This window comes from Nomascus leucogenys, unplaced genomic scaffold (genome assembly GCF_006542625.1).
Source record: "Nomascus leucogenys isolate Asia unplaced genomic scaffold, Asia_NLE_v1 001616F_30025_qpd_obj, whole genome shotgun sequence".
Taxonomy (NCBI): Eukaryota; Metazoa; Chordata; class Mammalia; order Primates; family Hylobatidae; genus Nomascus; species Nomascus leucogenys.
The window spans coordinates 14,060-25,537 of record NW_022096841.1 but is presented as its reverse complement, the minus strand read 5'-3'; the positions used below and the strand labels follow the sequence as shown (position 1 = coordinate 25,537).

At 39.0% G+C, this 11,478-nt stretch overlaps 1 pseudogene; it reads left to right on the top strand.

The window, feature by feature from the left end:
• The first annotated feature begins 1,311 nt into the window (after nucleotides 1-1,311).
• LOC115834057 lies at nucleotides 1,312-10,859 on the top strand (annotated as a pseudogene).
• Nucleotides 10,860-11,478: the final 619 nt, after the last annotated feature.

The following is an 11,478-nucleotide window of genomic DNA, read 5'->3' as shown; positions in this document are numbered from 1 at the left end:
TCCGTACTACAAGATAGGAGTCATACATACAAATGATTATCATACAAGGTGCAATGTGATGCATGCCACAAGGCGCTGTGGCAGTTCAAAACACTGCAAGATCCAAGAACCTCATGAAGAATGGACCTTAAAGAATTTTAACAAACGGAGATAAAGGAGAGATTATTTTTAGGTATAAAACAAGGGCATGTGCAAATTTTCAGAGGCTGAAAGCATAGGGCATGGCTCAGTCAATAGCAAATTGTTCTTAGTGGCTGGTGTACATAGTAAGTCAGGGATGGTGACTAGAATGGTATTCTGGGACCAATGGTGACAGTTGTATATGGCAGTAAAGAATTTAGAATTCACACTGTCAGCCAGGCGCAGTGGCTCATGCCTGTAATCCCAGCACTTTGGGAGGCCCAAGGCAGGTGGATCACCTGAGGTCAAGAGTTCAAGACCAGCCTGGCCAACATGTGAAACCCATCTCTACTAAAAATACAAAAATTAGCCAGCGTGGTGGCGGGTGCCTGTAATCCCAGCTACTTGGGAGGCTGAGGCACGAGTATCGCTTGAACCTGGGAGGCGGAGGTTGCAATGAGCCAAGATCGTGCCACTGCACTCCAGCCAGGGCGACAGAGTGAGATTCCATCTCAAAAAAAAAGGATTTATACTGTTAACTCTGGGCAGTCGGGAGCAATTAAAAAACTTTCAAGTAACACGTTGAGAACTTTGCTTTACAAAACAGAACTAAGAGTAACATGCTAGACTTAAACCGGTCATTTGAAAACATGTCATTTAATTCTTGCATTTGAGTTAGGAGTTGGGTCATGTTATTATCTTCATTTATAGATGAAGATTTGAGGCTTAGGAAGTGAACTACTCCAGGTCCTAATAGAAGTAGCCTCAAACCCTGATCTGCTCAACACCAAAGCCTAAGCTGCCTACCATCATTCTGCTATACAGAGTATAGTAGCACTGACCGAAGGAGTGAGGAGAAGGTACAGAGAGTTAAAGACAGCACGGGTTAAATGCTCACACAGTCTAGGCGTTGACCACTAATGCTCCACAGTGCTGATAGGTACAGAGAGTTAAAGACAGCACGGGTTAAATCTGGTTGCAGAGGTCACACAAATGCTGCATAGGCTTAGGCAGAGAGTTAAAGACAGCACGGGTTAAATGCTCACACAGTGCTCATAGTTCTGTAAGAGATGTGGACAGGTACTCCATGGTTTTCACTAATCTCCTGTAAATTAATATGTCACACATTGATTCTATATTGTGAATTTTGCACATCGTAAAGCTTGGTTTATGTATGGTTCTTGTACAAGCATGGTTCTCCTGTTCGTCAGTACTCTGGGACCGAGTGCACTGAGACGATAGGAAGTTTCAGGCATCATGAAACGAAAAGAATCTTCCCAGAGCTCAGCTCAGTCCTAAAGAAAAGAAGAAAAAGAAATCTGCACTGGATGAAATAATGGAGGTACAGTTTATGGACTGCATGTGGACACCTTAGAACCCAAGGAAAATTAAATCATTTCACCATTTATTAGATTAATAGAAAATTAGGAAAATTATCAATGTACAGACTAGGGAATAGTGACCTAGCTACATACAGTTCCCAACTGGAGTTGGAGCCCCTCTAAATAGGTTTATTTATTTATTTATTATTTATTATTATTTTGAGATGGAGTCTCGCTCTGTTTGCCCAGGCTAGAGTGCAGTGGCACAATCTCGGCTCATTGCAACCTCTGCTTCCCAGGTTCAAATGATTCTCCTGGCTCAGCCTCCCAAGTAGCTGGGATTGCAGGCACTTGCCACCATACCCAGCTAATTTTTGTATTTTTAGTAGAGATGGGGTTTCCCGTGTTTGCCAGGCTGATCTCGAACTCCTGACCTCAAGTCATCACCCACCTCGGACTCCTAAATGCTGGGATTACAGGCATGAGCCACCATGCTCCACCTAAATAGGTTTCTTTTAATGCCTCAGGTGCTGTCTTTGAAACTCCCTGCGCTGTTACGGTCCCTTTCAATTAGAAATTGGAGTCCTTCGTGGTTGGCCTCCCTCCTTCAACCGCTACTCTCCTGTTGACTTTGACTTCCACTTAGCACCTCCTAGCTAGCAAGAGAAAGCTGTGACATGTTTTTTTTTCTGGTTGTTGTTGTTGAGACAGTCCTCTCTCTGTTGCCCAGGCCAGAGTGCAGTGGTATAATTTCGGCTCACTGCAGTCTCCACCCCCCAGGTTCAAGAGATTCTCCTGCCTCAGCCTCCCCGAGTAGCTGGGATTGCAAATGTGTGCCACACACCTGGCTAATTTTTGTATTTTTAGTAGAGACAGGGTTTCACCATGTTGGCCAGGCTGGTCTCAAACTCCTGACCTCAAATGATATGCCTATCTTGGCCTCCCAATTGCTGGGATTACAGGTGAGAGCCACTGCACCTGGCCCAGTGTGACACGGTTTTATTTGATTTAGCCTGATGGCTAAGTCTATGTGAAAAATCACTGGAAATACATGATTATCCATATTTAGGGCCATATTTGGGCTCTAAATCTACCCAAGACTTTAGAGTAATTCTGCAGGAGGTTCTTAATATATTCCTAACTATCCCCTTCTCCATTCTAACACATAGCCTACCTTATCAATGAATTAAGAAAATAAGTGGAAAGGAGAAGAGGCAGGATAGAAGAGAAAGAGTAAATGGATACAAGAAGCTAACTTTTTTCTTTATATTATTTCCTCTGTCTCCTCATTTCTTTTCATCTTCATTGTGAAGGGATAGAAAATGCCATTCAGTCTTTGTTTTTTGTTTTTTATTTTTTTTGAGACGGAGTCCTGCTCTGTGTTCTGTCGCTCAGGCTGGAGTGCAGTGGTGCAATCCCAGCTCACTGCACCTCCACCTCCAGGTTCAAGTGATTCTCCTGCCTCAGCCTCCTGAGTAGCTGGGATTACAGACACCTGCCACCATGCTGGCTAATTTTTTATATTTTTAGTAGAGGCGGGATTTCACTATGCTGGCCAGGCTGATCTTGAACTCCTGGCCTCAGGTGATCTGCCCGCCTCGGCCTCCCAAAGTCCTGGGATTACAAGGTGTGAGCCACTGCACCCGGCTGGCTGTTAATCTTCTCTGTTCCTAGTTCTCACATCATTCAGGACGATCTAAAAAACTTCAAGTATAATACAAGATGAATATACTATGAAACTGAGTCACTGTTACATGCTGCACATTGTGCAAGGCCCCAGGTCTGTATAGTAGAAAGAAAAACAGTCCTGTTAGTCATGGAGCTTTCATTCTAACGACAGAGCTGCTCAGCAGTGAACCAGTGAGTGATCACAAAACGCTGAGTGCCAAGGAGGTATGAGGGTAGGGCCTGGGGAGAGATCCTGTGAACAGTGCCTAGACAGGAACGATCAAGCATCTGAAGGAAAGGCCCACAGGACTGGAGTGCAGCAAGCACCTGGTGGCATTTGAGGTCAGAGAGCCAAGAGGGCCAACACCACAGAGGTCTTACATGCTGTGACAGGGATTTTTTAAGTTTAATTTTATTCAAAGTAAAATGGAAAGCCAAATTGACCTTCTTTAAATATAATGCATACTAATTTAGAATATTGGTTGAAAAGTTGAAGGATTTAAAATGAGGGTTTTTTTTGTTTGTTTTTTTTGAGATGGAGTGTCACTCTATGGCCCAGTCTGGAGTGCAGCGATGTGACCTCAGCTCACTGCAACCTCTGCCTCACAGGGTTCAGGCAATTCTCATGTCTCAGCCTCCCGAGTAGCTGGGACTACAGGCATGCACCACCATGCCTGACTAATTTTTGTACTTTTAGTAGAGACAGGATTTCACCGTTTTGGCCAGGCTAGTCTCAAACTCCTGACCTCGTGATCCACCCACCTCGGCCTCCCAAAGTGCTGGGATTACAGGCATGAGCCACTGCGCCCAGCTAAAATGAGGTTTCGAATCAACCAAGGGATTATTACATTGTTTGATCCCATTGAAAATTGGTACTTAGGGTTAACTGTAAGCAGTTGAGAAAGAAAAGATTCGATATTTTCGCCATACAGCCAGACAGCGCTCTTTTCTTTTGGTCACTCTCATTTATTTATCTCTTGGTGGTATTTTTCTTCCCTTTCATTCATGAGCTTTACTGTCATTTTCAAACAGGGAACCCCCTGTTTGCTACCAGGCTGTATACTTAACCACGCTGTGCTACATTGATCCATGTGTTACGATTTTACTGCATGAAAACGTGGCCTCTTTTCCAGCTTCTGACAGTCATATGGGAGAAAGTGGGTGAGGGCAGGTACTGGCTGGTCTTGCAGCTGAATAGGAGTTGTGTCTGTTTGCTTCCTAGGTCAGTTGACTTGCTTTATTATATACTTTTTAAAATGCAAGTTTTTTTTAAATCAAAAACTAATGACAAATAATGTTTATTTATCAGAGCTCGCAAATTATGTCATTGGTCTTCTGTGAAGTAGAAGACTTCACAGTTTTATGGTGTTATTTTGCTAAATAGAATAGTATTTTGAAATCCAGCGAGGATTTTAGGGAGATAATTTTAAGACATTATGTGTTCTACAGATTGAAGAGGAAAAGAAAAGAAACTGCCCCGAACAGACTACTGGCTACAGCCTGTAAGTATTCAGCTGGAGTTTCTTAAGTTCTAAACGTATATTTAAGTGAATGATTTAACTAGCATTTGGTATAAGTAACTAAACTTTTCAAACACGTATGTTCTATATAGATAGAGTTAGTTATAACTTACAATGACTTTTCTTCCTATTAGATCTTTAATTATTGGTTGCACCTCTATTGGAGAGTTACTTCATGCTTATAGACTATAATGTTCTTTAAGTTTAGTACTAAACTTGTTTATGGACATCTTGAATTTGAGCCAGGATTTTCAATTTTCGCTATAAGACAAAAGGTTATGTTTTCAGAAATGAGTTCAAAAGTAGAACTGTAAATGCTCAAGTGTTGGTTTTCAATTTACAACTTATTGGAACTAGAATGTCCATTTATTAATAGGTACATTGTGGAGAAAAGCAAGCTTTAATTTCACAAACTCAAGGGAGTTTTATATTTTATTGCTTATTTATTATTGCTTATTGTTTTAAAATAATTTAAAAATAGTTTTTAAACATTTAACAATATTTTAAAATGATTATTTATTGATGCCATATTTAGACTTAACTGAGATGGGACATTTCGTAAAACTTTCAGAGTGTCTTATTCTTTTTTTTATTTTTAAATAGAGACAGGGTCTTGCTCTATTGACCAGGCTGGTCTGAAACTCCTGGCCTCAAGCGATCCTCCCACCTCAGCTTCCAGAGTAGCTAGGACTACAAGCATGCACCACTAATACCCTGCCAATTTTTGTATTTTTTGTAGAGACAAGGTTTTACTCTTTTGCCCAGGCTGGTCAACATAGTAGCCTCAAGTGATCCTCCTGCCTCGACTTCCCAGGGTGTTAGGATTACTGGCCCGAGCCACTGTGCCTAATTTTTTTTTTTTTTTGAAATGGAGTTTCGCTCTCGTTGCCCAGGCTGGAGTGCAATGGCGCGATCTCAGCTCACCGTAATCTCTGCCTCCTGACGTCAAGCAATTCTCCTGCCTCAGCCTCCCTAGTGGCTAAGATTACAGGCATGGGCCACCACATCCGGCTAATTTTGTATTTTTAGTAGAGACGGGGTTTCTCCATGTTGATCGGGCTAGTCTCAAACTCCAGACCTCGGGTGATCCACCTGCGTCAGCCTCCCAAAGTGCTGGGATTACAGGCGTGAGCCACCACCCTGGCCCACTGTGCCTAGTTTTTAAACTCAGAAAGGAAAGATTTTTAACAGATCTACTGTGGACAAGGGCCAATAAGTACAGTGATGTAATGAATTATCTTCCAATTACTAGAGTGTGAACCCATGAGAGCCTTTGAGAAATTAGCCCAGAAAATAGTATGACTAAATTGGAGAAGTTGTGTTGGCATTAATTGGCTTCATTTAGAAAGTCTTAAAAGAGAGATTTCAGAATAAGACCATTCACATTTTTCCATAAACATATCTTTCTACTATGAAATACCCTCTCCCCAAAGTCCTTCCTAAAGCAGTATGATTTTAAGCATGGCTTTATGAAATACTTGACCATCTCTTTGATATATTCACTTGAAGTAGCAAATATAGAATCATTGTAGTGAATATTGCATTGTTAGGCAATTTAATTTTCATTATTAGTTTTTAGACAACTAATCCAAATCAGGAAAAATGGTAAAGAAGCAAACTCTGAATTCATTCATAAGAAGTAAGCCCAGATTTCCCTCCCATTTGAGAATTAGATGGTCAGAAGAACAATACCTTTAGCTATAACTAATCTGGAGGAATCCCATTTGTATGAAATTCAAAGCAACTTAATGAGAAAGGGGCATAGTGAGAACTGTCCTGCATAAGCTTGAAGGCTCAGTGCCTTGCAATTTCCAGTGAGTCTCTTGCAATCTGAGTTTTATCAGCAGTGAACAACTCAGTGCTTTTCACTTCCTGCAATGGAAAGAAACTATCTACGAAAGACATGAAGTACTAGAGTTGAGATTTACCGATTACAGTTGATTTACGGATAACAGTCCTAGATTTCCAGCAATCTTCAATGTAGAAATCAGACATTTTGTATATATATGTATATATATTTTTCCTCTTGCTAACCACGTTGAACAGAAAGGGGAAGAAGGAATAAAAGATTGCTAAGGAAATGTTTTTCATTGTAGGGAAGGCAGAGAACTCCAGCATTTCTTATTTGGCAGGGCAGTTACATTTTCCTGTGGTTTTGGGTGAACATAGTTTAAAAGGAAGAAGTAAATTACAAATAATCACTTCTGTCTTTCCTTTCATCTCTTTTTTGTTATTATTTCCTAGGAATTATTGTGAAAATTATAACCAAGAAACTGGGAGAGAAATATCATAAGAAAAAGGCTATTGTTAAGGTAAGGACATGCAATTATGAATGGAATTTGTGAAAAAAGCTTGGGTCACTGAGTGAAGCTATTTTGGTATTTCTTGAAAATCAAGTCCTAGTAGCAGAAGTATTGTGTCTAAAATTCTTGATTATTCCATGAAATGGAAGCTGAATTCATGATTGTTGGAGAAATATTTCTTTTTCTTCCATAGTTTATACTCAACGTTGATCTGTTTTCTTACTAGGACAGATTGTATGTATGAAGTCCCGTCAGCAACTCCTTAAAACCTCAGCATGCATGCCTTGCTTGTCAGTAAAATGTATTTTATTTTTTAATGATAGGCCATATATTAAAAGTAATGGCAAAAACTGCAATTACTTTTACACCAGCCTAATAATTATTCTGTCAGAGGTCTTATGAGGACTTCTTGTTGTTTGCTTGAGAAACTGTCTTTTGGCTACTCTGGGATTTTATTTATTTTTATTTTTATTTTTATTTCTGAGACAGCGTCTGGCTCTGTTGCCCAGGCTGGAGTACGGTGATGCGATCTCGGCTCATTGCAACCATTGCCTCCCAGGTTCAAGTGATTCTCCTGCCTCAGCCTCCCGAGTAGCTGGGATTACAGGCGCCCGCCACCACACCTGGCTAACTTTTTGTATTTTTAGTAGAGACGGGGTTTCGCCAAGTTGGCCGGGCTGGTCTCAAACTCCTGACCTCAGGTGATCCACCTGCCTCAGCCTCCCAAAGTACTGGGATTACAGGTGTGAGCCACCGCACCCGGCCTACTCTGAGATTTTAAAGTTTGTATCAGTATTCTAGGCCTTTTCTCCCTTTTTGCCTTTCCTAAATTTAGTTTTATTCTAGCACCCAGCCTTGTGCATGCCTATTGCCCTTCTTCTACTGTACATTAAGCTAGGCAATACTACCCCTCTTGTTAGATTTCTTAAAGTCTTATTCCAGGACCACCAATCTGTTATTCTTTCCAGATGAAAACCTTTACTAAGCTTTGAATTGAGTTCTTTATTGAGAACCATAGACTGGGAAATCATGTATGCAATCTAGAAAATTGTCATTTGTAGAAGGAGTTGCTCATCCTTTTGATTGATATTTTATTTGTCTTCATTTCACTTGCTTTTGACCTTTTAAATGAGTGTGCACATATTTCTTCTATTATAAAAGTGTTCATTTTACATGACAGGAAGTAATTGACAAATATACGGCTGTTGTAAAGATGATTGATTCTGGAGACAAGCTGAAACTTGACCAGACTCATTTAGAGACAGTAATTCCAGCACCAGGTAAATCTGTTTTGCAGACCATTTAATACATATGCCATCAAAATGAGCGGTTCCATTTTTTAAACCACTGTATTTTGACAGTACTTGATGGTTGTAGTTATTTTTCTGTCTTGGCGACCTTAACTGCCAGGGTAACTCATCTCTCATTGGATTCAAGGGCATTGTAGTTTACTGGCTCTCTGATGAAGCTGTTTTGTGGCATCAATGGATTTTCCTTTCCTGGAATACTTTTTTTTTTTTTTTTTTCCTGGAGCAAAACGTAGACATATATGGATAGCATTTGTTATATTAGGCTTATGGTTATAGGTTGAGAATCTCTCATCTGAAATGCCTGGACCAGAAGTGTTTCCAATTTTGGATTTTGGAATTTGCATATACATAATTGGATATCTTAGGATTGGAACCCATGTCTTAACATGAAATTGATTTATGTTTTATTTTATTTTTATTTATTTATTTATTTTTGAGACACAGTTTCACTCTGTCACCCAGGCTGGAGTGTAGTGGCACGATCTTGACTCACTGCAACCTCCACCTCTCGGGTCAAGCAGTTTTCCTGCCTTAGCCTCCCAAGTAGCTGGGACTACAGGCATGCATCGCCACATCTGGCTAATTTTTGTATTTTTAGTAAAGATGGGGCTTCACCATGTTGGCTAGGCTGGTCTCAAACTCCTGACCTCAAGTGATCCACCCACCTCAGCCTCCCAAAGGGCTGGAATTACAGGTGTGAGCCACCGTATTCATCCTCATTTATGTTTTATATACACCTTACACACATAGCCTGAAGGTAATTTTATACAATATTTTAAGTAATTTTGATTGCATCTTGACAGTGACCTGTCACAGGAGGTCAGGTGTGGAATTTTCCACTTGTGGCATGATGTCAGCACTCAAAAGATTTTAGATTTTGGAGCTTTTCAAATTTTCAGATTAGGAATGTTCAATCTGTAATGTATTTGTTTAGCTCTCTGCGATAGTCAAGTGAAAGTCTGTGTTATTTTGCTTTTGTTCCCCTTAGGTGTCTTTGCCTTTTGGAAACTTATCCGTATCTGAGTACAAACACTACTTTGACCAGGTTGTTTACCTCTGACTCAAAATCTTCCTGGGGGTGTCATTGCCAATGTAGTGATAACATCAGTCTCTGGAACTTCCAATTATCATATTCTTTATTCTTTTTCCCCTAAAGTAAAAATTCTTTTTACAGATTAGAAAAATTTGTGTTAGCTTTATTGTGGTAGAATTGATGTACAATAAATCACACATATGTAAAGTATATAATTTGATAAGTTTGAACATGTGCCTACTTCCATAAAACCATCACTACAATCAAGATGATGACTAGATCCCCTAATTTCCCTCTCTAATGCCTCCCTCCTCCCTTCTGCTCCTGCATCCTCTGTCTTCCTCGGCATCTGCTGACATGCTTTCTGTCACTATAGTTCAGTTCATATTTTTCTAGAATTTTATATAAATTAAGTTTCTATAAATATAAATGTATCCTGTTTTCTGGTCTGGCTACTTTCACTCAGCATAATTATTTTGGATTCACCTATGTGGTGGGATGTATCTGTAGTTCATTCTTTTTTCTTGCTGTATGTCATTGTATGGATATGCAGTATTCCCCCCTTATCCTATACCTTCCAAGACCACCAGTGAATGCCTGAAACCATGGATAATACCAAACACTACATATACTATGTTTTTTTCCTACATACATACCTATAATAAAGGTTAACTTATGAATTAGGCACAGTAAAACATTGAGAATAATAACTAATAATAAAATAGAGCAATTATAATATATACTATAATAAAAGTTATGTGAATGTGGTCTCTTTCTCTCAAAATATTTTATTGTACTGTACACACCTATTTTTGGACCATGCTGACTGAGAGTAACCAGAACCTGGGATAAGGGCGGACTGCTGTACCACTTCGTTTATCCAGTTATCTATTGATAGACATCTGGCTTATTTACAGCTTTTGGCTGTTAAAAATAAAACTACTGTGAACATATATGTACAAAGCTTCGTGTGGATATCTGGTTTCTTTTTTCTTGGGTAAATACATAGAATGGCTCAGTCACGTGTTAGGTATAAGTTTAAATTTTTGTAAAACTGCCAAACCATCTTATGAATTTTGCAAAGAGACAAAGTAAGCTAAATTTTCTCTGATTACTTCTGGACTCTGAACATTTTCTCCAAGTACCTTATATTCTTTGCAGTCTAAAAGTAAAACATATATATTCCTTTAACAAATAATTGGGGGAAAAATGAGAAGTCTTTAGAATGTTCGAGTAGTGAAAGTATCCATACACTGCACTAAAATACTACACACTTCTTAAGTGATTGAGAACTTCTAAGAAAAAGGGTTTTGTTTTTTATTATGTTTATTTGGTGTAGTACATTTTGCTGTAACAAGTTAGAAGAAAAGTGGAGATATTTCTTCACATTAATTTTTATATTCTTTTCCATCATAGGAAAAAGAATTCTAGTTTTAAATGGAGGTTACAGAGGAAATGAAGGTACCCTAGAATCCATCAATGAGAAGACTTTTTCAGCTACTATCGTCATTGAAACTGTAAGTTTGTTTACACAAAGACAGAAATTTCAAAATGCTTTAAAAATGTGCCATAGTTCTTTTTGATTGGATTGTTCTTTATTTTAGAATTTGAGTTTTTTGTTAGCCTTCTATCCTATTTGGAAATCTGTAAGCTTATTTTCTCCAGTGACTCTGCCATTGCTAAAGTATTTTATTTTCTGATTACAAAAGAAATGTGTACTCATGCATAAAACCCAAAAAAAATTTAATATAAATAATTATAAAAATTAATCATAATCCCCCAGCCCAACAATAAACCCCATTAATATTTGGGTCTGTTCCTTTCCAATCTTGGTGTTTTATGAAAGTGTGTATAACAGGTACAGTTTTATATCCTTTTTCCCCCTCATATCGAATATAAAACTCAATTTGGCATAGTGAAGTTAGTGGGGGAAGTAGACTCATTGTCAAGAGGGAGGGAACCACAGAGGTCAACCACTTTTTAAAATGTCTTCCCTTTTTTCATAAAGGATTTAAGGTAGCGGAGATCAATACAGTAATTTAAAGAACTCTGACTTACAAATAAAGTTGGTTATTGACTTAGAACTGATATTTCACTGACCGGTCTGTGAGTGAGGTCTGAGATACCTTCAGAAAGAAAGTTTCCTTTTAGAACTCTGAACTACTGCACTGCATATCTTTGATGCTAAACAAAAGAATTTTT